The sequence below is a fragment of the Neopsephotus bourkii genome, unplaced genomic scaffold (assembly GCF_033783945.1).
Source record: "Neopsephotus bourkii isolate Nb327-2 ecotype Australia unplaced genomic scaffold, CSIRO-AGI_Nbou_v1 NB_463, whole genome shotgun sequence".
In the NCBI taxonomy this organism is placed as follows: domain Eukaryota; kingdom Metazoa; phylum Chordata; class Aves; order Psittaciformes; family Psittacidae; genus Neopsephotus; species Neopsephotus bourkii.
Genome location: NW_026900965.1, coordinates 1424476 through 1450633, shown reverse-complemented (window position 1 = coordinate 1450633; position 26158 = coordinate 1424476). Strand labels below are relative to the sequence as shown.

The 26158-nt window shown below is 51.2% G+C and overlaps 1 long non-coding RNA gene across 2 annotated transcripts in view; it reads right to left on the bottom strand.

Annotated features, from left to right (window-relative positions):
• The window catches only part of LOC133210505 (uncharacterized), an 88108-nt gene that overhangs the window by 32813 nt on the left and 29137 nt on the right, over nucleotides 1–26158 (bottom strand). For both annotated transcript variants that reach the window (XR_009724957.1, XR_009724956.1), the window contains exons 4-6: nucleotides 12751–12916; nucleotides 10093–10250; nucleotides 9607–9759 (exon numbers count right to left, since the gene is read on the bottom strand). This is a non-coding gene — a long non-coding RNA (uncharacterized LOC133210505). The remainder of the gene's footprint in view (nucleotides 1–9606; nucleotides 9760–10092; nucleotides 10251–12750; nucleotides 12917–26158) is intronic.

Sequence of the window (26158 nt, the reverse complement as noted above, 5' to 3'; positions counted from 1 at the left end):
GCTGCATTACAGGGAACAGGCTGCAGCAAACTCCATGAGGAGCTGGGGAAGGGAATGGCTTTCAAGGTCTTGAGAAAAGCAAATCCCAGACACGAGGCCATCGCAAGCTCAGCAGCTGGGGATTCCTTTGGAGAAGACAGGAAATCCTCTCTAAAGGGAAGTTTTTCCCACCCAGATCCTGGCAGGCCCCTGTGAGCAGTTATGTAGTGCTTACCCAAGGTCTCTCCCAGGCCAGCCAGTCACAGGTTTCATGCCCAGAGTGGCTGGACAGTTTCTGAACTCCTGCTCATCACCCAAACCTGCCTCTTCATTTGGCCCTCGGTGCAAGGCCAGGTTGGACACAGGGGCTTGGAGCAAGCTGCTCCAGTGGAAGGGGTCCCTGCCCATGGCAGGGGCTGGGACTGGATGAGCTTTAAGGTCCCTTCCAACCCAAACCATTCTGTGACTCTGTGATTCTGGCACTGGAAGGCAATTCCAGCTGCTTGGCTTTGCTCCACTCTGAGAAGGTCAGAGCTCCACAATGAGCCATACGTTCACTCTTGGCTTCCTCTCACAATGCCAAGATGTATCTGCAAGGAATAAAGCCAGAGGGAATGTTAAGTTATGGCCACAGAACTGGAGCCTCTCCTTGGCTTTCCCCTGGATCAGCTATCAGGGGGCAGAGCTGGGAGGCCCCTGCACGGCCAGAAGACAACGTGGGTTGGTAATTCATTAGTGGTCCATTGGCACCCAGCCCCTCTCACCCACAGCCGAGCTCCTGAGATTGACACAAAGGGGATTTGATGGCAACACAGCGGTTTCCCCATTGTGGCCTTCAGCAAAACAGAACTCGTTTTTGAAGGAAGCTCACTTACAGTCCTCTTGCATGACTGATGCTTGGCACCTAACCCTGCAGGTACAGGATTATATTGGACAGGAACCTGCCTGCAGTATTCAGGAGTAAGAGAGAGCCTCTTAAGTAATTTGGTGAGCTATTTATGCTCACTATTCTCCACACATAAGAAAACAGCAAGAGTAGAAGGATGTCAGAGAAAGGCCTTGCACAGCAGAGTACAGCTGACAGCACTCCTGGAGACTCAGACCTGGCAACTCACATCTCTGCCTAGAACACGAGATAGAACTAAACCAGAATATGACAAGAGCATCAAGATATCCTGTTTGGAGGGGTCAGGAAGGGGCTGGGAATGAGCAGAACACAGGCAGCTGCCCAGGGGCACAGCTAGGGCACTGAATATGGACATGGATCTAGTCTGAAACCCCTCCAAGAAGCAGCCAGGGCTCCTAAATTGTCTCTGACATCTCAGCTTGAGTAACTAACCATTGCAGTTAATCTTCCATGGACCCCAAGTGACCTCAGCCAGGTAACTTTGCTTGTGCACATCATTTCATTCTTCCATCCTTGGAGCTGCTCTCTTTTTCAGACAGGGCTAGAAGGCAGCAAAGGAAATTTTCTCCTGTCAATGTGAATTAGATTTGGTTATTTTAGTTATGTGTGATTCCTGCTTCCTGGCTAATAACCATGAGGCCAAACATCACAATTCTTTCCTAGAGCAGGAAGCTGGAGATGAGAGCTGGAGCAGAGACAGCAAGTGAAAACTCAGGTGGTTGTTTTCAGTGCTCATGTACGGAGCGGTGATGATGGGTGACATCTAAGCACCAGGCCCAAGGGAAAAAGGAAGGTCAAAAAGAGCATTAAGATATCACATCGAGGCAGTCCAAGGTATCTTTAAAAGACACTCAGAAGACAAGACAAGGAGCAGCTGCCAGAGGTCAAGGGATGGTCTCTGTGGCCTGGGATGGAATAAGGCTCTTCTAAAGGTACTGAGGGGCTGGAATCACCTCTGAATGTGCACTCTGCCCACATCCCATTCTGCCACCATGCACAAATCCACATCAGAGCCACAACTGCAGCATGGTGGAGCTGCACAAAATGTGCACTGCACTGAGACGAAGCCAGCACCAGCTGAAGACTCTGCTGCATGTCAGGGCTGGATTCATAGGCCCAATGGATAACAGAGCTCTGGATGGCAAAGAAAACATGACAGAGAGGTCACCCTGCTGAGAACAAGGTATTCCTGTGTATCAGAGCCTGAAGTAGCACAGAATCATCCTGGCAGCACTGGGACCAGCCAGAACACCCCTGCCCACCAGGAGAAAGGAGCCAGAGCAAGGGCTGACATGATAAAGAGGAAGCTACATGGATTTAACTTCTCCCTGTGTAGGGAAAAGATGCCCTGTACACAGCCAATAACCAGTTGCCCAGGGCACAGTTTTATTCCCTTATACTAAAAAGTAGAACATGTTGCTTGTAGGTTGTCACCTCCTGGTCTTCCTCCAACTCCAGCCACTGTTCCTGTACACTTCAGCCCTCTGTTTCAGCCATGTTTGTCCTACACACCAAACGTGTCATCATCAAGCCTGTTCCTTTCACCCACCAAATGCTACACTTTCTCACCCTCCAAGAAGCTCTGCTGGACAAATCCTGCCTCTTGGACAACCCTCCCCCCCCACTCCAGCCCTCTGTGAGCAGGATCATCTCATCCACAAGCCAGCGATGCTGCTGCTCCACTTCATTGCAAGCCCCCTCACAGCTCTGCTCTGCACCCTCTGCCCAAACCTGCAGTTGCACCATCCTCCTAACAAGCTCTCTGGCTCATTTTGTTTCTCTTCATCTCCTACATTCAAGCTGGAGCCTTTCCAGCTCCCTCTCCCGGCTTGACTTCCCTCTCCCTTTCCAGTTCTTATATGTTTATGGGCAAGTTACAGCATCTTCCTGACAGCATCCACTTCACACTGGCCTCTCTCACAGGTGGCCTCTGGCCCAGGAGCTATTGTAACCTCTCCTTTCAGATTCCTGTAATATTCCTTGTCCAAACAACCTCACCTTGAAATCACGATATCCCTCTCCCACAGACATCACTTCCACTGCTCCCTCTAGGCCCTCATTTTTCCACATAAAACTGTCATTCCATGAAAACGTCAGCTTCACGTTCAGTACCCATCAAGAAACAGATCAAGTGGATGAATCATTTGGAGAGGAAAATAAAAGAACAGAAACATCTCTGATTCATCCACACCTTGGATACCGCATGCACTCATGGCCCCTTCATCTCCAAAGGGGTTTCAGAACTGAAATGGGTTCTGCAAAGAGCCCTACAGATGGTCAGAGCCACCGAAAAGAATGAAAAGCGCAATGACTGCAGCACAGAGCAGTGGGCTCAGGCTCATTAGTGTGCATGGGAAAAGGCTTGGGGGGGGAAAGCAGGGCGTGAAGCTGTGATGGGCACTGAAGGGACACTGATGGGACCTGATGGGGCACTGCCTTTCACCTCCTCTTCCAAAACAAGAGCTCGAGGCCACTGATGAAGCAAGGAGGAGGTCGACCAGCCCCACGCAGCCAACCCTCTCCAAGAGAAGGACACCATCTTCCCTCTGGGCTCTTGAAGCTGGTATAGGGACTTTACTTCAAGTGTCTCAGGATCAGAGGACCAACAGCTCTACAATTCCCATTATCCCATTATTCTCAGTCAAGTATCTTCTCTCTTCTTCATATTAAGAGGAAAAAGCCCACCCTAATGTTATCAGAAGTAAGCTAATTATACTAGTGCTGAAGGCCTTTCCTTTCCCATCTGTCATCTCTCATTCAGCATGAAGGAAGCAGCCCCCATCTATCAGCTCACAGCACCAGGCCACCCACCAGATTTCCAAGGAAGCGCTGTCGTGCTTTTCTTTATTCATGTTTCTAGAAGGGAAAAACACCCACAAAGCTCCTCACTTGTCTTCTTCAAAACCTTCTTTCACTCCGATTCCTGCAGCACATTTGACAGCACAGCACCGAGATCTCACTCAGAGGCACTCACTGCTCCTCTGTTCACCTCCACCAGTCTCACACTTGGTAGGGAGCTCTGGGACAAGTCTCCTCCTTGTACACTTCCATACCACAAGGTTTGTTTTGCAGCTCTCATGCTGGCAGTCTACCACAGGTACTCCCACAGCTACACCACTGGTTCAGCATCTCCCTCTTCTCTGCCATTTCTTCCCCTGAAGGACCATGGGAGGGACACTCAGGCCCCTCACTACACAGGTCCCACTCTCTTCCTAGACTGGTTGAGCTGAAGTGTAAAGGTCCAGAGGTTTTGCCCCACTGCTCCAGAACTTCCCCATTCCAGCAAGCAGCAGCTTTCAGCCATGCAGGGGTGACCCACAGGACCTTCATCCCCAGCCAAGGAGATCCCACCCCCAAGCCTGTTTCAGAACATGACTCTACTTGTACTCCCCAGTGCAAAGCAAAGGCAAGCACACCACCAAAGCAACTCTGCACACACTCAGGGTCACTGCTTCCCTGCCCTGCTCCAGGCTCTACAGCCACAGCACAAGTCTCTGCTTGACTCCCATGGCCTCATTTTCCTTTCACCACTGGGCCAGGGGATCCAAGGGTCTAGGCTGGCCCCAAGTCCTCTGCATCAGCAGCAGAAGAGCCAAGCTGGGTACACACTGGGATGGGAGCAATCACTGTCCTTTTTGCACTTGGAAAAGGCTGGAGGGGCTTTAGGAGGCCAGGGAAGCCCATGGGGTGGTAGGTTGGTGATAACCCTGCTTTGCAGCAGTACCTCTCCTAGCACAGAAAAAGGCAAAGGCTTTGGAAAAGATTTTACACTCAACCATAAGCACTCAGCTCCAGGAAAACCCTCTTGTCCTGGACAGGGGCCCAGAGAGGCAGAACAGTCCCTGGCCTTGAAGATGTACAAAAGCTGACTGGACCGCATTCAGACCACATGGACCTTGCTCTGAAGTTGGCTGTGCTTTGAGCAGGGACCTGGACTGAAGACTCCCTGAGTGGGAAGCTCACTTGCTCAGTTAACAGCAGGGCTCTTCTGAGCAGGCACAGAGCACACCAAGGGGCAGAGCTCTCCTCCTTGGCTCACTGGCATGAGATACCCACACTACAGAAGCATCTGGCTCCATCCCTAAGCTGGCTGCCCTTTGGATCCAGGAGAACAGCTCCCCTCTTGACAGCATTCCCAAGGGCTCACAGATCAGTCAAACAGAGAGGCAAAAACAATCTGCAGGAAAACTGAGGTGCTGGAGTGAAATGCTGATTGGTTTGCATGTGAATGACAGTAAGAATGCACTTACATCAACGTTTGGGTCTAGAAAACCCTCTTCAAGGGTTGAAAGTAGCTCATAAGAGTCTTACGAAGCAGAGTTCTTGGCAGTGGGGTGGTGTCTGCAGGAGAAACACCAGTTCCCATTGACACTGAGAGGATGAGAAAAATCCCTCCTCTACACACAGAGACACTTCTGGATTGGGGTCCTGTAAGGAGGGATTTTATACCCTCATCTGGAGACCACCACTGAAAACAAGGGATTTAGAAAGCTCCTTTATAACCCCCAACATCAGAGCAAGTAAATGTGCAGCATCTCAGATGTTTTGCTGAAGAGATGAAGTGCCATGACTTCATCTCTTTTGTGAGACTCCAACTAATTCCCCTACACATACAAATCAGACTTAAATGCTTCCTGTGCTCTCAGCTCTGAGACCTTTACTTTCAAACAGACTGTTACTAAGAGCTTCCACCAAATGGCTAAATGCAGTAATTGTGCTCAGTTTGGCCAAGACTTTCTTTGGCCTTTTCTCCCTCACTGCAAAGCTTAGCTCTCCCTAGAAGTGCAGCATGTGGGGAGTAAGGACTGAGCTGCAGGGATATGGGTGGAAGAATGATGGGGTTTGTTGCTTGTAAATGTTTTCAGGACCTCTTCTGAACTGAGAGCACTTGAACTTGCCCGGACCCTCAGACTGTGCAGCAGTGTGGTGGAGGAGAGGAGAGTTCTGCCAGCAGGAAACTCAATCCTGAAGTCCTTGTTCAGGGCTATGTATTTCAGGACTGGCATGAAACTAGGGAGGAGCAGCCAGAGCCACAGGAGGAAACATCAGAGAGTTCTCTTGGAATAATCCCTTCCATGGAGAGGGGTTCAAGCAGCTCTTCCAGATTATACCTTCCAAATCCCCGGGATCACTAAGAAAGAGGCTGAGTTGTTGTTTCCACAGCCTGACTCTGGAAACTGCACCCACGAACACGTGCACAGACATGGGCTCAGCACTGGATATGCCCCTGTTTGCACATATGTGATCTAGAGGTGTGCCTGCACCCAGAGAATCCCCACACACAGTGCCTGGCTAGTGGCCTTCTAAGTAATCACTGAATCCAACAACACTGCCTGCATTCTGTGCTCCTGAAAGGAGCCCACTTATGTGCTGTTAGACCCTGTGTGATGATTATAGATGATAAACAGCATTATTTTGGGGCCTGATTACCTCTGCTTTTTCATTCTGTCACTGCTGTGTGAAACCGTCTCAGTGTCATCTGTTCCATGAGCAGCAGCAGTGTGAAGATACAGAATCCTCTGTAAGGAAGGGCCAAACCTGCAGGGTAACGGAAGAGCTGAGGCACAGAGTGAGCTGTGGCAGGCTTCTGCCTCCTGAAATGTGAAGTCTTTAAGATGCCCCTGAGCACCTACAAACCCCAAGGTCAGAGAGTGCTGGGAAGTGGATTTCATTATCCAGCTGTAAACCCCACAGGCAGGAAAGCAGCAGCAAGGAACCGGTTCACCTGAGCTCTGCTCAAGGCCCTGCTATCCTGCAACTACCACAGAGCTCAGGATTTTAGGAGCCTGAATAAAGTCAAGTCATCTAAAGCAGCAAAATGGCACATCAGCCCTGTCAGTACCATGCGTGAAGCTGGGGAAACCCCTTCCCACACCAGCCAGCAGCTGACTGCCTTCAGATCAGGACCTGGAGATGCCTCAGGCTGGATGCCAGAGCACAGACCTCTAACTTCTGTTTCAACACACTTACCAATCCATCATCCCAAAGACTGCAGTCACCTCCCAGCCATGTGAATAAACAGACAACACTAACCCCTAGGGGGAGGATGTCATTGTCCCTTACAGAAGATGGGATAGGGCCACTTGAAGCTCAGCCAGTCTTTCCCTTTACTTTGGCTAGACTAAGGTCTTTTCTTCCTTCCTCCCTTCCTTCCTGCTATCTCCAATCAAGTATTCGCTTCCACCATAACCATTCCCTCTTCCCTTGCCTGCCTGCTCCATGCCTGTCCTCTCCCTACGATGCTCAGGTCTCTCCCATTATGGTTCTCCTTGCGCAATCCCAGTATTGTGTGCTATGCTGGTTTGGAGAATGGGAGAAGCAATCCAACTTCACAACCCCAAGACTCTCATGCTGGACTCCCACTGGCACCAGTTAAAATGAGAGAGAGAGAACTGGGAATGCCTGGACAGGCTGTGCAGTTTTCCTGCTAGTTCAGGACGCAGGGGGGAAGGCTGAGAGGCAGAAGGAACAGCGGGTTGGCAAAGCTGAGGCTCACAAGCAGCCCTGCCTCCCTCCACACTAACCCCATCATGACCCAGCTCCTCAGAGACAGCCACTGCCTGGGACAGAGCAATCTGGGAAAGAACCAGTTCTTTAAGCTTTATTATTGAATAAATAAATCACTCCAGCTATCACGAGGCCCTGAAGCCAAAGTGGCCAAGCAAAGGATAGGAGAAGCCAGAAAAACTTCAGCGAGAACAGGTAACAAGAGACATGTTTACCACAGAAGAGAGACAAGGCTTCTAATCCAAGCAGGCTGCTGCACCACAGACATTCCCCATGGCCTGGTGTGGCTCTCCAGAGCTATTTACACGTACAGGCAGGGAGACGCCGATCCCTGGCTGGGGAACAATCAACTTTTCTTCTCTCCAGACCAGCAAAGCCAAGATTTTCGTAAACACACAACCCCCAAAAATGTGCCTGCGGATTGGGCAGAGCAGAGCCGCTGCTCTCCTGCCAAGCAACAAAGCCCTTCTCCTGTGGGTGGTTTCATGGTGAGGTTTCTGTGGGGAGGAAGTGCTTCGAGTGGTCAAGGCAGAGAACAGGGGTTCGGGAGACCTGGATCCCATCCCTGGCTGTAGGAATCAGAAAGCTCTGATTGTAGCAAGCACACACACACTTGCAGGAGTCCCCACCCCTCTCCTTGCTGAGGCACAAACTGCTGCTCTGAGGAACATCACAAAGACACAGATTTGTCCCCACCTGACAACACCTCCTGACCTTGCAGGGCTATTGCAGCATTCATGTGATTGATGCCTGAGAGGCTGTCAGAGTGCTCTGGATGCGAATCACTCTGGGAGGCACTGGAAGATGTGCACATAATGAGAGCAGCACGTGAGAGAGACACGCAGCTCACACACACTCTGCTCCCCTCTGTGCTTGCAAACCTGCACCCAAGCTTGCTGGTTCTGCTGCTCATGCTTTCAAATATCGACAAGGTGGAGTTGGAAATCCTGTGTCTTAAAGCAGAGCAGCCAACGCTGCAGCTTAACAGATGCTCTCACAAACACCCAGCCCACTGCTCTGGTTGCCCAAACTCAGCCCCAAGTCTCTGCATTTCACTCACAAAATCAGGCCAATGTGAAGCAAGACTGAGAGCCCATGGCAAATACTGAAGCCAGGCTGAGCGGCCGTGGCAGATACAACCCAGTCCTACTCACTACTGGTGGGCTGGCACGAGTGACCTCTCAGGCCCTTTGCATTGTTCTCTCTTTGGTTTCATCCCAGACACCATTAACATGCTGTTTATTCCCCTCTTCCAGCTCATTAATGAAGACACTAAAGCAGACTGGACCTCACCCTGATGCCTGTGGCATATCATCAGATAAACACCTCCTTGAAATGGTCCTATCAACCTCTTAGGTAGGACTGCTGTCTTGGGGTGGGCACAGCTATTAGAGATGATGACTTCACTTGCCACACTGCATGGGCTCCATGGGGAGAACCGACCAACTGTACCAACAGGTTTTAAAGAACTAAAGAAAAGAAGGAAGGAATGTCACACTGCCATGGATGGCTCTGTGTTTAGAGCTGGGTTTGCCTGTTTGAAATGTTTTATCCAACTTTTGGGTTTACTTTGTGTCTTAAATTGATCTGGATGCTGTTAGTGCTCCTAAACCTTCTCTTACCTTGTTGGCTGCATGTCAGAAGTGGGTGGCATGAGTCAATCACAATGGACCAGTTTAAAATGTTGTAAGATACTCCCCTCAAGTGGAGGGAATAAAAATCACTCAACCATGTGTCACAGGCTCTGTAGTGAACCTCAGGTAGCAGGAAGGTAATGAGGTGGACACCCACATGAGGTAGAGTCTACCAACCAGCTTAAAAGACATTAGGAGCATAATAAACATACCAGTGAAACTGCAAAACAAACCTTCCCACTCTACTCCAGGTATACAAGCCACCTGCTGTATCAGGTATCAAAGGAGCTTATGCTCTGACAACCAGTCAAGTTACCACACGGATGGCTAATGTATATCCATGACCAGGTTTTGGAACACAAGCCAAGATGAGTGACAAGTGTTCCTACATGGTGTATCAGCAGAAAGGGAAGAGGCAGCTTGAGCAGTGAAATACTCAAGTCCTGTAGAACTCAGGTTTATGCCTTGTATACCTACCAGAGCCTGCAGCAGGGCTGCAAGGGATAGACAAGCACAGAGAGAACCAGACATAGGTTGCAGTGTGTTGGAAGAGCTGGTGTGGGTGGTATCTATACTCACCCTGAGGTTGATGTCTGATCCCATGACCACTGTTTTCCTCAAAGCAGGCAACGGAACACAAAGACTGGATTTCACTGTAGTTTCACAGTTGGGGAGATAGCAGCTCAGCTCCAGACTCTTCTGTGTACACTAAGTGGGAAAACATTTCATCTCCTGCAAAAGAGATCAGAGGGGCTTAGCACAAGGCAGGATTTGTGTCTGTAATTGATCAGTCACCAAAGGGACACAGACGTTTATTACTGACAATGAATTGTGCCAGCGAGGCAGGCGCCTGCAATTACTCCTGTTACATATTATCTTTCATTAACTGTAAAATATATAATTAATAAATGTACCCCCTCATTTTTGTTAAGTTTCACTGTGAAGACCTTATTACTGGAATAAATCTTTCCAGCAGAGCACGTCGACAGCACAGGGGAAGGTGCGCGCTCTGTGTGTGTGAGGATTTCCTTATGAGAACCGGAATTATCAGGGAGAAATAATCACCTCTCTTCATGGCTAAGACTGTGGAGACACCCCATCTGAGACCAGTTGTTTAAGCTCATGCCTCTTGGAAGCAGGCCAGAAGAATCTGCCTTGGCTGGCAAAGCTGACTTGCTCTGAAGGCAGTCAGGCAGACACAAGCTCTTCTCTCACTGGCAAGTCTGGAGAAACAAAACTGAATCTCATTTCTGGATTCACAGGCTGTTAAAGAAGTCTCCTGGCCATAAAGCTGCTCAGAAAGACCTCAGTGCTTAGGCTGATGCTTTTATAAGCCCCATGTTCATCCACCTCACAGTACTGTGTTAGGGCTGCATGACTGTGATTTGCTTGCCGTATGCATCAGACCTGGCTTGATTTGGGGATGTCGGGGGGAGGCTGTTCAACCATCCCAACAAGAACTGCTGCAAAAATGTTGCTGAAATTTGACCCCAAGCAGAAAATTCCCCTTACCTTGTCTCCACTTGTGATCTTTCCCTCGAGATAACTGAGTGCCAGGTAGCCAAGGGGTAATTAAAATGTTTCCAGAGGCTGCTCTGGGCAACACTTTTTGCCTCCCTGCAGGCTACAGATGCTCCTGGTTTGCCCTGGGCTGGTGTTCATTCCTGCCTGGGTTAGCATGGGCAGCAATGCTTGCCTGCTCCATCATCATCCTCCCCACCTGGGGAAGAAGCAGAGGGACCAAGAGATCAGTGGCAGAAGGAAGGAGTGAACAAGCACACACTGTATAGGCAGCAATACAACTTCTGGGCATAGAGAAGACCTAAAGAAGCCCCCAGGAGAAGAAGAGGACTGTATGGATTTGAATGAAACCATATGATTTCACTGTTTGTCTCCCTCCTATTGCTTACCTCTCTCCTGGAGAACACATCTACAGACCTGTGCTGTGGCTTGCTTGGCACCACCACATTCCTAGCTCTATAGCAGGGCAAGTGGGGTAGGAGGATTAGAAAGGCTTTGAGTTCCCCATGGAAAGGGAGAGAGCAGCTTTGAATAACCTTTGCCATAAGAGCCTTGTGGGAGATACCCACATAAAGACCAAGCTGTTGACTTAGAGAGAGAAGGCCAAGCAGTGGAGAAGGCAGCATAAAGAAATACAAGGAAGCGCCTGTAGGGATAGGACAGGGGGAATGGCTTGAACCTGCCAGAGGGGAGACTGAGATGAGCTCTTAGGCAGAAGCTCTTCCCTGTGAGAAGTTCTTCCCTCATTTCCTGGTCATCCACTACCAATCTGCCACCCAATCTGCAGTTGTTGGTGAGAGAAATGCCCAACTCCTGACTCAGAGCAGGTCCTGTCTCAAAAAACTACACTCAGGAACCTGGTACTGCCCTAAATGTAAAGGGGTCCATTCTCCACATGGTTGTAACTCCCACTGAACAATTTTAAACCATCCAACTAATCTGATCACACAAAAACCTTGGAGTCAGCAAATTATCTAGTTAAATGATGCATATAGAAAGGTTAATTCAACAGCAAATGAAACCTCACATTTTGTACTGATACTGAGAAGAAAAGAGGGGCTGAGCACACTGTCCTTGCAGAAAAAATCAGAAGAGTATTTTAGCTCTCACCTACCATGTACCCAACATGCAGTTACAGGGACAGCATGGACTCAGAGTGAGTTTAGGAGTGAATTTGGGATGGAAGCTCTGAAATTGTATTATACAACTACTTGCCCTGGTTTTGTGCAAAGAAAGAGGCTCCTCTATCAGCCCACTTCCCCAGCGAGCCCTCTGCATCAACTGTCTGTACAAAAGTGGAATTTAACTTTCCTGTATGAAAGGGTAACAATTCCTTGCATGTGATGTCCTATCCCTCAGCCATGCGAGCACAGGCGCTGCCGATACCAGGCGCAATTCCATCCCTTAGGATCCCTGCTGGGTCAGAGCAGGAACACGGGAAAGCGGTGATGGAGGAGTTCAGCAACTTCACTCTCTGGCTCTTGGGCTGCAGAAGGGGGAGGGAGCAGGGATGCAAAGCATCTGGCTTCCCTGTGCCTCTAACAGCCTGGCGGGAAGGCTGCTGTCAATTCCGCCTTCTGCCTTGTTGGAAGAAAGTAGAAGTGACAAGAGGCCCTGCAGGCAGGCAGCCAGGAACCCGGAATTCAATTGAGCCTCTCCTGAAACCGGACTTCTTTTGGGAGACCCTTTCCCTCAAATTGTTCTGACTTAAAAAAAAACAGGCAGAAAAGGATATTCCTCGTGGTTCACGGCTAATCCATCCCCCTGCTCTCCTGGCTCAAATTCCCTCCAAGAAAGCACAATTTGCACAACAGGGCTCCTGTTTTCTGGACTGCTCTACAACCAGCCTCCCCCATGATAAATACACAGCCACATCGATATGCACACACACGTGTGCACAGCTACAAACGTTAGTTTCTATAGACATAGGCATTGCCACAGACAGACAAACACTCTGGTGTGTTTCTTTGCTGTGTAACACGCAGGGGAGAGGCGACACAGCAGCTGAATTTACCCCACGCTCGCAGATTAGGAAACAGAGTGTGGGACATACGGTCTATCTCCAGGGCTTAGACCAACTGGTTATTGGCTGCTGCTCTTGTTCCTCTAACGAGCCCCTGGATCTATCACTGGGGCTGCAGAGAAATGCAGCTGAATGAGCCTTTCCCCGTCAGCAGCAATCTGTCACCCCATGTATCTTACCCTGCCTCTCACAGCACAAAAGCTCCTGAGCTGCAAGTCAGCATCAGAAGAAAGGTCATTCTGCAGGTAGGCTGGGAGGGGGGGGTTGTTCTTCCTTTCTGGGAATGTGCAGCCAGCTTGAGGCACCGTCTGGATGCTGCAGCGTGAATTTCAACTTCACATATGCCTATAATTTAAAATGAGAGAGCATTTCCATTACAAACCCCATTTTTCCCCATGGATTTTTACCATAGCTATTCGGCTTCGCTTCGGGGTGGACCTTCACTGAATATATTCACAGGCAGGGAGAACCTATATTTTCTTGTACAACATTTAAATCCAGCTCAGCCTCTTTTGGTTTTAAGATGGTGAAGAAAATTAGGTATGCACACAAACACTCAGGAGCACATACAAAAAGCTTACACAAACATATGCCCACAGAGAGCTCTGTTCCAAAAAAAAGACAAGCCAATGCAAATAAGCTCCATTTTAGAAGTGAATTCATTTGACTGACTTTATTATTCTGAATTATTAACAAGTTCCAGCAATCTTAGAATGCAATAACCACGCTCCAGCTTTCATCTGGGTTAACTGGAAACAGATAACTTATACTGATAGAAATGCTATCAGTACAAATCTGCCGCAGCGAACGTGGAGGCAAGAACCGGGCACACAGGAGCCCCTCTCTGCATTAACAACCCCTGTACTGGAATATTCCAGCACAACGAATCATGGTCCAATGCCAGAACCCCCCTGTTTTCAGGAAGGCCAACTGAAACCTGACCTCTGCACATTCAAAGCTGTTTATGACTCGGTCTGCCTTAGTAAGCCCAGTTTTGGTGGGGTTTTTAACTCTTTATTAATGCTACTTTGATGCAGTCCAATAAGGAGCACTGAGAGAAGCAATTTCTTGCTGGCTGGTGCCTCTGGTTCTCAGAAAGCTTCTATGGCATACGTGAAGAGAGGTTAAGGACCTGGCACATAACATACAGGTTATCCAGTTACCCCACACTTACCAGTTTCATTCAAACAATCTCCATAACTGAGATTAGGAATGAGCTCCTGTTTCTCCTGCTCACAAGCAGCAATAGGTAGGATTCTCTCTACGCACCACATCGGAAAGTTGGGAAGTGTGAGGAGGATTTTCCCAGTCTCGAGAGGAAAAAGTTGCCAAGTGGTCACTGAAAGGAGACAAGCGTTTCCCCACTGCTGATGGCACAGAAAGCAGTCTTGTGGCCTCAGAGCAGGCACAGGAACCAGCAGGGCTCGAGCGTCTGGAACTGCCAAGATGCCCTTATTCGCATCTGCTGCACACTAAATGCAAACTGCTCCAGTGCCACAAAAATGTAGGTTAGGCAGCTAAGAACCACAGGATCATAGAATTCTTTGGGTTATAAGGGACCTTAAAGATCACCCAGTTATCACGGATGTATCCTACCAGCTGGAGACACTGCTGATGTCCTCACCATACACTGTATTCCCTCTTCCATCCTTGATTTCACATGCATACCTCACCCCTGAGGCTAGGAAAACACTGCCTACAAACATCATTCAGGGAAGATGTTTAGTAAAACCCCCAGTGCTCAATGGCTCTGAAGTGCAACACAACAGTTTTCCTGCTTCTTTCTAGGAGGGCAGCAGGGCAGGGACTGTAAAACTGAACTCAACTTAGCCCCAGAGCACTTTAAAGTTCCTGTTGCATTTTCCATCTAAATCCAGCAAATCCCCCCACTAAGCAACAGCCCAGGTAGCCACAAACACTGAACCACTGACTGCAGGGGCAGTGGGCAGGTTTCAGACAGGGTGTGCACAGTGGGACAGCAGCTGAGAGCAGAGCAGTGGCCTTCCAGGGAGGGAATGCCAGCTGACAGCGGTGCTGGGAGCTGGGCCCTGCGCAGGAGGCATCTGGGAGCTGCTGCATTCCCATTCCTCTGAAGTGAAGCTTCCTGCACTTCCGAAGCACTGATAGAGTTTCAGTCCTCAACCAGCTGGAGCTCGGGGCAGGGGACTCCCTCTGGAGAAGGAGCTGGAGCTCCTCCCCAGGGAGGAAGATGAGGGGTGGTTTATGAGAGGCTGCAGCCACTGCTGCACATTGCAAGTGACAGAGCAGAGAGGGGCATCAGGTACCCCCCCGGGTACCTCCTGCTCCAATGGGAGTATCGTGTGGTGGAAATGCAGCTCATCCCTCACAAAAGGAAAAGAATGTAAAAGAAACCTAAACCCACCTGGATCTGCTGCTCTGCTCAGGAGAGACACCACAGCTCATCCAGCCTCTCTGCAAAGCTCCCAGGGAGCCCTGGCTGCAAGAAGGGCTTAGCAGGGGGCAAGGCACATTTCATCACCATCAGACCACGGCACCTCACTTCAGCTGCTTCCTTCATAAAGAGAAGACCTGAAAAGCTTTGTCTCCTCACAGAGAACCCTGCATAGCACCAAAGAGAGCAGGATTTCCTCCCCCATTCATTGCACATGAGTTCTGCGGGGAGGTGGTCACACACAGGGATGATGGACAGGCGGATGGAGGGCTGTAAGCGTGGCAGACAGGCTGGAACACAGGCAGGCAGCCTGCTGAGGGCTGTAGGTTTGAATCACGGAGCACCAGGGGCAGTGCCACAGCCCCGGGTGATAGGTGATGGACACCGGAGTCTGCACTGCCTCACATCGCACAACAGCGAAGGCCCAACCTGTGACCCCCCAGCACGTGCCTCGCTCAGTGTCTACCAGAGCTCCCATATGGCAGTTGCCGAGTGATCTGCACCACTGGGGCCTGTCAGGACAAACACACCAGGCTTCCTGGCATTCCACCCAGGAGTTATGAAGCTGTCACTTGCTCAGGCTGTCTCCGAACCGTACCAGCTTTTCACCTGATAGTCATTTTTGGATGCTGTTGCTGAGAGGCACTTCTGGAGCTTCAGGACCTGCTTGGGGAGAATGAGGCCAAATTCCCAACCTTTCTGCCTCCCACTTTTTCCCTTTTCTGGAAACTTTTCCCATGCTAAGTATAGTTCCTAACAGGTGCAGGACCAGAGGGGACTGTCAGGGGTGCAGCTGTCCCCACAGAGGCCTGGATCTATCTCCATCTGTCTCACTGGAGTTAGCCATGCTGTCAAGCTGGGCTGTTCGGACACAGGATAGGGGAGCATCAGAGATGCAGGCAGAGAGGAGATACATGCACACACACAGACAGAGGGAGGATGGTTATTCCGGGGACTGCCACAAACAAAGCCTCTGACATCAAGCTAATGCATCCTTTGAGGGTTTAAAGAGCCCTTGCTACACGCAGGCAGGCTGCCAGCTAACTCATCTCTCTTCCTTGCCATGCTAACAGCCTGATGCCAAGGTCAGGCTTATAATGAAAGCTGACTGCTTTGTAATCCCCTGTGCCTCATTTGGGGATGCCACAAGACTGGGAAGAATCAATGTAAAAGACACTTGACCAGGGACAGCTCCAGTGTGATGAGTGAAGCTGTTCCCTTGCCCACACAGCTGCAGCCCCGGCTCCCACTCTGCCAGCCCCACACCAGAGCTGTTCCAGCCTGGGGAAAGGGAGCTACGGGTAACAGAGATCCCTCTAACACACCTGAGTGGGATGCGTGCCAAGCAGCGGCAGATCACCGACCTCCAGATGCATGATGGTGACAAGGCGTCCTAACACAGAGCTGCGTGGCCAGACACCAAGTTATCTCGTCACTGTAGGGGATATAGAAATAACAGAAAGAGAGGTAATCCTCCCACAGACTTGTGACCCCCCTCACAAACTGTAGGTGCTTCCTACCCCTAAAGTGTCCTGGTGTCATTTCAGGCTGATGTGACATGAGGGAATAATCACTTTGCAACATTTCATCATCTCCTTGTTAATCGACCACATGTTGCAGCAAGAACAGCTGATCTGTTTGACAGATCTGGGGCCGGGGATGTGCTCTGTGTTAAGAAGCTGGTTTAGCTTAATAGGAGGGTGATGAAAACCATATGCAGGGAGCAGGATGGCACCTTGACATCACCACCACCACCACTGAGACAACAAAGCAGGAGGTTTCTGCATTTAGCCTGTGCCGCCACAGAATATGCTCCATGCTGGGCTTTGGCCACAGGGTCCGAGGTCTGAACTCGGGGAACACAAAGCCCAACTAAATGCCATGGGGTAGTGTCTCAAGCTGGAGGAAATGAGGCAGAATCTGCTCTCAGATGTCTGCCTGGGGCTCAGGGCCACGGTGGGATCTAGGGGTGAGACAGACATGTATAATCTTTGGCAGAAGGAAAATCCATTTCCCTTCTTTAATTCCTGTGTCCCAGTGAAGCCACGCTGCAGGGACCAGCTCTGAAGCGAGCCCAAACAACCCTGCACAGACATGCCTCTCCTCCTAAGGGGCTCCTCAGCAGGGCCAGCAGTACCTGGGGCCTCCCTGCTCAAGGCACACACGTTTCACCAAGGCACTCCTCGGACACCAGCAGGGGTTCCATTGGCAGGAAGAGGAGGATCAGATCCAGATTCACAAACATTGGCTCTGATTACAGGGATGGCACCATGCTAACCTTTCCTTTTCCTTAGCATCTTCTGTCTCAGCCTCTGTCCACTCCTGCAGAGTTTCAGGCCTCTGTGTTGTTACTTTACTCCTTTACAACGACCCCCTTTACAAAGAAAAGCTGACTGAAGCTCTTTGGGTCTCCAAAGACCATTCCATCACGTCAGTGCTGACGTGGCTGGGGCTGCCAGACTGAGTTATCACAGGTCCTGCCCTCCCCTCCTATTAATGCCTACTCACCAAGGGAACACTGGTCCAGTCCAAGCAATGAAGGTCAACTCTAAGCTGCACAAGCCTCCCACAATTAGGGAAGAGGCATCAAAGGGAAATAGAGGAAAACAAATATATCCCAGGCATTTCCCTTTGCCAGACTCCTCTGGAAAGTCACAGACCAGTTCAGACAGCCCCAGGGAGGGAATGAGTTCCAGGGAGACCCAAACCTTTCATGATCAGCTCACCCTGCATCAAGAAGGCTCCAGCCCTGTGTTGAGAAGCACATCATGCTCAACATCTCACGACACCCGTGTCATGCAGCCTGGCATCTCTTTCTGTCCCAGCTTAGCCCCTTCCTGCCCAGTGGAGGGTCACACTCCTGTCCTGCTATCAGGACCTATGTGGTTGTGCAAGCAAAGCAGTGAAGTTGATTCAGAAGCAATACAGGAACAGTGAGCTTGGATTACTACTTTCCTCCTACTGAGGAAAGGAGGCACATCCCATCAGGCAAGTGACAGTAAAAATACAGTAGGTGTTCTCACACATTAGCATCATTCACTCCAATTCAGGAATGCTGAGCTATGCAGGAAGGATGCTTCTGTGGGAGAAGCATCATGCGAATGCTGAATCAGTAGCTACAGAGTGTGTCTGCACTCAGGAAAAGGCACACCTCAGACCAGCTCTGGTCAGTCCTGGGTACTGTGCAGCTTTCAGGCCAAGGAAATAAGGGTCAACACAAACCACTTGTCAGTCCTTTCTCCATCAGAGCCTGGTAGCCCAAAACCCAGAGTAAACCAAGACAGAAGCAACACCCTGCAAAGCCATCTGTGCTGGAGCAGCAGAGCTGGAACATCTGCAGCATTACAAACGCAGGCTGGGGGAGACCAGAGGGAGCAGCCCTGAGGAGCGGACTCAGGGTTGTTGGTCCATGAGAAGCTCCCCATGACCCAGCTTCAGTGTGTGCCTGAGTTCAGAACCCCCCCCGTGTGCTGGGCTGCACCCCCAGAGCATGAGCAGCAGCTCAGGGAGGGGATCCTGCCCCTCTGCTGTGCTCTGGGGAGACCCCCCCTACAGCCCTGATCCAGCTCTGGGGCAGCAGCACAAGAGGGACCTGGAGCTGTTGGAGCGAGGCCAGAGGAGGCCATGGAGATGCTGCGAGGGCTGGAGCAGCTCTGCTCTGGAGCCAGGCTGAGAGAGCTGGGCTGGGGCAGCCTGGAGAAGAGAAGGCTCCTGAAGGGGAGACCTTAGAGCAGCTCCAGTGCCTAAAGGGGCTGCAGGAAACCTGGAGAGGGGCTTGGGACAAGGGCCTGTAGGGACAGGCCAAGGGGAATGGCTTGAACCTGCCCGAGGGGAGACTGAGCTGAGCTCTTAGGCAGAAGCTCTTCCCTGTGAGGGTGCTGAGGCGCTGGCACAGGGTGCCCAGAGAAGCTGTGGCTGCCCCATCCCTGGAAGAAGCAGATGATCCTTAACGTCCCTTCCAACCCAAACCAATCTGTGATTTTATGATAATGCAATCTCCTGCCTGGCCAGACATGAGATGGAAAAAGAGGTTCCTCCTTCCATGTCCTCTACCCAGCTGAAAAAGAGCTGAAAACCCCAAGACAGTAGAGAGGTAAAATTCTCTTTGTCTTTGCTTTCAGCCCCAGGTTAAGTCTGCCTCAAGCTCCAGGCCTGGACAGAGTCCGGACTTAATGGGGTTGACCACAAGGACTGGATGGCTCCCTCTGATGCAGAGTTCTCTGGAGGTGGAAGGGCTGGCAGAGGTGCAGCACAGGAAACTGAGGTTTGGACATTTGAAGTAATGGGCATTTGACAGGCATTTCTAAATGGATTTCCGAGCCAGAATTTCCTTTGAGTCACACCTGCACCTCTCTGTAAAGCGCTGTGGCCCCTGCACCGTGCTCTGAGGACAGTTTGACCTGGAGTCTGAACAACAGGATTAAGCACTGGATCAGCAGAAAAATGGCTGCAGATCCTCATTAGTGCTTGCTATTGGAGAGTTTCTGCTCCTGCAGAACGCCCGTTTCCCTGAGCCACACTGTGCAGTGTCAATGCCTTTGCTGGATTCAATAGTCCAATTATCACGGGCTGTGTCACCTCCTCCCCGTTCTGCATGCTGAGACCTGCTCCCCTGCCTTCATTCCCTCTCCTGTTTTGCTAGCAGGTAAACACACCTTTGCTGTTCCTTCATGGGTAGTCTTCTTCTCAACTTCTTCCATGCTTAAGCTGACGGGGACTGGGGGATACAGGCAGTGGAAAAGGCAGTCTGTGGTCTGGGAATCTCACCCTAAAGATGCCTCCCTGGGAGCGGGTCTGCTAAGTTTTTACTTAGCACAAATCTCTCAAGAGTCCTCATTAGAGGAGATGTTGTGTCAAGCTCTCCTCCCAAACACCGCAGTGGGCCACTGGCCTGGTCTCCAACTGCTCCAGCCTCTGCCACATGCTTCCTGCTCAGCTCCTCAGGCTTCACTCAACAGCAGGAAGCTTGGCTGGGAGGTCCAAGGAAAAGAAGATTGACAGGGCACTGCCAGACAAGAAAGCACTTCCACTTCTACCTGAGGAGCCCAGGAAGGGGAAGGGACCAGCTGGGGTGGTGGGGAAGGGGCTAAACTCCTCTTCTGCTCTCCTAAGAGCAGTCTGTGGCAGGTCATCCAGGACCTATCCTGACCATGGTATCCAAGAACATCAGCTCCTTTCCAGGACATCAAAAGAGCCATGTAACAAAGAGCATGGGGGAGTTTCACACCAGGATCAGATGTTTATGTGGATAAGAACAGCACCCACAGTGACAGTAGCTCAGATGAAAATCAGCACAACAGCTCTGATTGTCCTGTTTCAGGGGACGAGCTGCTGACTGGGGTCAGGGGAAGCTCCCCCCCATAGGGTTTTACTGCACAACTGTGGACATTATGGGATTTTTATGCCTTCCTTTAAGGCATCTGGTCCTGGCTTCTGGTGGAGACAGGAGGCTGGGCTGGAAGCACTATTGGTCTGTTTGGTTCAAACAGGTTTTATGTCCTAATACAAAATTAGTGATAGCCTCAGTGAGCTCCATGCAGCAAAGCTGCCTGCTCTGTGTGCTGCAACCAGCACAGCAACACTCCTGGATCAACACAACCCTCACACCCTACCCAGGCTGTGTCCCCAAATACAGGCACCCCACACTCCCTGAGGATCAGCACACTGATGCTGCAGCCCTGAGCTCCTGTGCCTCATAGGAGATGCCTCATCCTCCTATGCTGGGGATACCAGAGCCACAAATCTCTCCAGCAGCAGCTGTGGAGGCAGAAACAGCTGTCTTAAAAACTCTGCAGTCCTTTCTGCTTGTATGGAACACCACCTCAGACAGAGCCACTCATCTTCACTTGAGGACCCCTTTAATCTACCAACACTTAGATTAAGGCTCACGACCAGCCTGTGAACTGGTCAGGACCTTTTTACCAAGCCAAGGCCACGCTGCCCTGGCTCACACCCAGCACAGGGCTGGAGATGGGAGAAGTGCTTGCTCTGACCATGAGTCCTCTGTTTCCATGCCCACCTCCGTGCTCCTGTGTCTCTGCTGTTGCCAGCCCAGTGCTGGAGATGGCAGGATGTGAACTGCTTTTGCAGAGGCATAAGGGGATCACTGCTGCCATGTGCTGAGGGCTACAAGCCCTCCTCAGCACCTGTAGCAAGGATTGGTTTTAGCAGCAGCTGTCTCCAGGCAGTGGAGCTTCAGAACCCTCTTCCCTTGGTCTTTGTGTCCAGCTGTAAAACTGCAACAACTTCCAGCTTCCTCATCTTCCTCCTTTCACCTCATCCTCTCAATCCCCTCTCCATCCCACTGAAGGCTGCCACAGAGCTGCTCTGCCTCCTCTATGCCATTGCCATTCCCAGCTGCCTCCATTCTCTGCTCAGCAATGCCCGCAGCGGTTTCCCACATCCCCTGCCCACCCAGGCCCACTGGCTGGCTGGGTGAGAGCCGGGCTCCCCACGCCTGGGCACACAGACTGGCTGGATATGGGCCTCAGGCCTGTGTTCTGACACCTCTACCCAGTGGTCAGATTGAGCTGGATTCAAAGTGCACAAGAACGACTGGGAGAGAGCTGGGACTGACAGACGTGCTCACCACATACTCTGAGCTGCCTAAAGGATGGTACAAGCATCCCATAAAGTGAATAACGGCACAGGACCACCTCCTGGGGGAAGCTTTCACCCTGACCAGGTGGCAAACAGCTTATTTCACTAGGAAAAAAGACTAAACCACCAGAACCTGACTCTGAAACCATTAGAGTCTTTTGGTGGTACTTAGTGGACCTAAGACCTCAGTGACAAACTGACCACACAGAACGAAGAGGTGGAGAACAAGAGCCAAAGCTCTTATTCCCATCCTGTGACACTGCATCCTACTGCACCCCCTGGTTTGCTCCCCTCTAATCTGAGCTCTTCCTTCATGCCCTGACTCTATCTACCATGGGGAACAATGTCCTTACTCATAGAGGGATGTTGACCAAATCTTAAAGCAGATGTAATAACAGTGTTTCAGCTGACACTCTGGTCGATGCTTTTCATGCAAAATTATGCTTTCTGTGACTAATAAATATTGATCTTTCTTGTTCCTCTGTAGCACTGCAATAAAGAGGGACTTAAAGATCAGCCAGCACTGAGCATCCTCCAGCACTTTCCAGTCCCCAGCTTCCCTGCAGCCACCCAGCAGCGCCCCTGTGCATTTGCCCTTACATTTGCCTGAGCCCATCCAACAGTGATGTCAGAGCACGAGGCCTGATCATGAGAAGAGCACACCATCACTGTGAACATCCACCTCCCTTCCTTCTTCTGTCCTTTGAATGGTTACAGTGGTTCCTAGGGAGAAGTGGAAATTAAATGGAATTGGAGTGCTGGTGGGGGGAGCAGAGTCATCTCCTGTGTGCATTTAGGATAACAAACAGGAGAAGCTGGGCCAAGCCCCGCAGGAATTGAAACATTTACAACTACTTGGCAATGGAATGGTGTAAGTATTAATGGGCATGGTCAGACTGCTTCAATCTCCTTAAATGAAAGCTATGGAGCTCAATAGCAAGTGCCTGGTGACCAGCTTTGCTGGCCACAAGGTGTCCATTCAGCCCTGCTGAAAGGCTGAGGGGTCAAGCACTGCTCTGCATTTTACACCCATTTGCCCCCCTCAGCACCACACTGCTTTCTGGAGGCTCAGCCAGGCAGCAGGCACCTGCCATGCCTTTGGTGACCTGTGTCCACGGCTCAGTGGTGTTCAGGGTGGCCCAAGACTCAGGCTCATGCCCCACTCCGCATCCTTCAGCACTTGCTTTCACCATCAGTTTCCATGTGCCCTTTCCCCACACAGCTGAGTGCCCAGAAGGCTTTTAAGGCAAAAAACTTACAAATCAAGACACCGCCTCTGGACTACAGCGCTTAAACCCCGAGAGCATCTCCCCCAGGCTGTGGCTGGGGTCACGGGAGAGCTCCCCCAGGCCTCAGACTCTCCCCTTCCCCACGTCCCTCCTGGGAAAACTGGAGAGGCAAAGGGCTGCTGCTCCAGCAGATTTGCAGGAGTGGGAGTTGAAGAATCAATGGAGCTCTGAAAGCCAGTGGGGAAAGTCATTCTGCACCTTCCTGACACCGGGAATAAATGATTCAGTGGGAAAGGGGGGAAAAAAACACACCCACCCTCAAATGAGGCTGGAATTACCCACTGGAGAGATATTTCATCTTGAGAAATTGTGTTTGCCGCAGCGTTCATCTCACTGAGCCACAGCAAGGCTTTAATATCCAGCAAAAGGTCAAACCTAAATGGGACTTGTTCCAGCCTGCACACACACACACACACACACACACTGAGCTCCCAGCCCCTCATATGGGGCAGGCTGGGAGTGAGCACCAAACCCGGCTCAGAAACACGCTCAGCACCTTATAGCACCCCAGGCACTCACAAGGCTCTGAGTGGCTCCACATCATCAGCCCTTCCCACCCCAAGGGGCCATCCTCCCCCGGTGATGAACAGTCACCCTCCCTATCCATTAGGCAGCACTTGCCAGCCTGCTTCCAATTCTGCCTTTGGAATCTCCCATCACACCGGGCCTGGAGGTGGAACCCGCAGGGCTCAGTGCACAGGAGCTGCTCTGGACACAAGCCGGACTCACAGCCCTGCCTTCTGGTGGAAGGTGTCTGGAGCTCCAGAGGCTTTGCCATCCTCCCTCTCCTGCCTCCTCCCTATATCCATGTGGAAAAGAAGGCTAATGAACACCAGCAGTGTGGTTGTGCATCCTTCCCCTTCATGCCAGTGTGTGCAGGGTGTTGTGGCGTGGCCTCTCCCACTCCCACAGCACAAGGAGCAATTGAGTGGGTTTGGGATACAGCCAGCTCAGGCAGCAGTACAGGGCACCCCTCTGGGCACGGCCACCTCAGCTGCCCTCCCTTCCAAAAGCAAAGATGGCCAAAAGACCTGGGCTCGCTCCCTTTGGAAGCAGGATGGGTCCAACAGAACAGCCCTGCCCGCTTGGGTGTCTTGAGCAGGGTGAGTCTGGGTGAAGGCTGGGACCTTCCAGATGTTTGCACTCCAAGGACCTCATGGAGCAAAGCACAGGCTTATCCTAAAGGAAGGTGGGATTTCAAGGCACTCATTCCAGGGGCAGCTCTCAGCTCCTCGTTTGGAAACAGTGCTCAAAATAGCTTTTGTGAGCAGAACCAGAGTCTCTGTGGCAGTGCCTGCTCCTGCCCTGTCCCTTCCCCTCTCACCTCCTGCCCCGCTGATGCTGCCAGCTCTGAGGAACCCCAGACTGCTCCCATAAGGAAGATGTTTTATAAGGATCACGTTTGGGTCTGCTCAGGGGTATCTGAACCCTGGAGTCCAGGCTGGTCCTGTGGGGCTGTGTGAGCACTCTCCTCACTCCCATCTGTCTGACGGTCCCCATGGCCACACTGTTTTTCCCACTCGTGCTTTGGTATTGGTGCTGTCTCCATCCGTCCATGCATCTGCTCAGCCTCTCCTCAGGAATTTGTACTCTTCCTCATCCCCTTGGACACGGCTCAGCTCCCTGGAGTTTGGCATCCCTATGCCAGGCCACAGCATTGTTCCAGGGATGAACCAGGCAGTGAGCAGATGAAGGGAAGGCAGCTTCCCAGAGAGCTTCCTGCCTCCTTTTCACCATGACAAAGGTGGGAGTCCACAAGAAGAAAGGAGTGAACTGAGCCCTTCCTGTAACATCTACTGAGCTCCCAAGGGGGAGCAATGCAGGTCAGCGAGCTGAGCACAGGGGGTTTTACCTAAGGCAGAGCTGAAAACCTCCTTGAACTTTGGGCTTTATAGCAAACCTGGTCCCAAGCTACAGGCAAACTCCAGACCCAGAAAAGAACTAGCAGCTCTCCTGACAGCCTTGTGCCTTCTACCTTCCATCTCAGTCGTCCACCACAACCTAAAGCTCTCCAGCTTTCCTGTTCAGGACCACATTAAGCTCAGCCAAGGCACCTCCATTCTGCCCAGCAATTCCAGCTGCCCCTTCAGCCCTTCCTGATGGATGAGCTGCCATCCGTGATGGGCAACACACTGGTTTCTGTGCTGATGTGGACGCACATTCTCTGGGGAATCACCTGAAACTACCACCCTCGTTCTCATCTGTGACTTGAGCCAGATTTCACTGTGTACACAGAGATCAGATTCTGCTCAGGTTAACACCAGAGAGGGTTTTGTTCAAATATTTACAGTTAAAGCTCACCAGAAAGTCAACAGGATTCTGCTGGACAGCCCCTCAGCTATTCACATCCCCCAGAGGAAAACAGGGGGTTATGTGGTGTTTAAAACATACAGAGACATCCAAAATCCAGCCTCCTGCCTGTCCCCAGGCCAGGCTGGGTCTGTGCTGTACATCCATGGCTCTGAGGGAAGCAGGAGGAACTTAATGGCTTTTCCTTCCTGATAATGGTGACCATGTGGACATAGCCAGAGTGGGCAACCAGCCCCTCACCCAGCCACACCAACAGAGGAGGAGCAGACCATCTCTGAACAGCAACCAGCAGCCACATACTTGGGAAGCCAACGCTATGGAAAATGGGGTCAGATTGCTTCTCCCCATGTTTGGCTTTGTCTTTGAGCTGTTTGTGTCTCCTGGAAGCGAGTCCTGCCTGGCAACAACCCGAGGTGTCAGTCAGAGGTCTCGTCCTTTCCAGTCAGGATGTCTGAATTCAAGACTCAAACTTGTGGTTGGCAGGGAACGGGGCAAACAAACAGCCAAATGATCTGCTGTGAGTCCCTGACAGCCCAGCACAGGGCAGCAGGCAACAGTTACCCCTCCTGGGGCCTGAGGAACATCCCCCCCCTCACCCAGCAACTTCTCACTGCTTCTAAACGTTCCTGTTGCTGCTCTCCCTACCCCAGGCCCTCTTTTTAGCACATCAACCTCTGTTTCAAGCTCCCCTCATCCATACCTGCGACTGCTCATGGCTTCAGAGTGTGCCTCTGTGGTTTAATGGTTATCTGGGAGTTAAGCCCAGCTCAAGTTGGACAAAGCTGCTGTGGCAGATGCAGAAGCTCAGGTAGAAATCACCCTCTCCCTTTGCAAAGGTCAAAGGGTGCTGGAGGGAAGCCAAGCTCCTCCTGATGAACGGGCTGAACCCCTGCATGCAAGCTCTGAAGGGAGAGCAGACATCTACAGATGTTACTGCCATGAGATGAGGCCAAGTTGATTTAACAGCCTCCTTCC